Raw genomic sequence first — 903 nt, forward strand, 5'->3', positions numbered from 1 at the left:
TCTGAACAGTTTTGGCATCTCACTCTATCCTTTGAAATTCAGAATGGTTGGCTTCTTTAGGAACTCAAAATCCAGATAGTGTCATTGATTCTCCTAGTTAAGTATGATGATTCTTGAACATAGCTACTTATTGAGTCTTGGCCGTGGCCCAAAGCACTCTGTCTTCCAGTATTACCACCGGATACATACTTGCCACAGACACATAATTGGGTGAACCTTTTCGGATTGTGACTCAGCTTTGCTAGAGTCCCCAATTAGAGGTGTCCAGGGTTCTTAAGCACACTCTTTTTGCCTTGGATCACAACTTTATTTCTTTCTTTTTTTCTTTTTTCTTTTCTTTTTCTTTTTCTCCTTTTTTTTCGAATTTTTTTTTTGTATTCACTGCTTTTTCTTGCTTCAAGAATCATTTTTATGATTTTTCAGATCCTTAGTAACATGTCTCCTTTTTCATCATTCTTTCAAGAGCCAATATTCATGAACCACAAATTCAAAAGACATATGCACTGTTTAAGCATACATTCAGAGAACAAAAGTATTGCCACCACATCAAAATAATTAAACTGTTATAAAATTCAAAATTCATGTAATTCTTCTCTTTTTTCAATTAAGAACATTTTTCATTTAAGAAAGGTGATGGATTCATAGGACATTCATAACTTCAAGGCATAGACACTAAGACACTAATGATCACAAGACACAAACATAGACAAACATAAGCACTAAAATTCGAAAAACAGGAAAATAAAGAACAAGGAAATTAAAGAACGGGTCCACCTTAGTGATGGTGGCTCTTTCTTCCTCTTGAAGATCCTATGGAGTGCGTGAGCTCCTCAATGTCTCTTCCTTGTCTTTGTTGCTCCTCTCTCATGATTCTTTGATCTTCTCTAATTTCATGGAGGATGA

The sequence above is a fragment of the Arachis duranensis genome, chromosome 4, assembly GCF_000817695.3.
Source record: "Arachis duranensis cultivar V14167 chromosome 4, aradu.V14167.gnm2.J7QH, whole genome shotgun sequence".
Lineage (NCBI taxonomy): Eukaryota > Viridiplantae > Streptophyta > Magnoliopsida > Fabales > Fabaceae > Arachis > Arachis duranensis.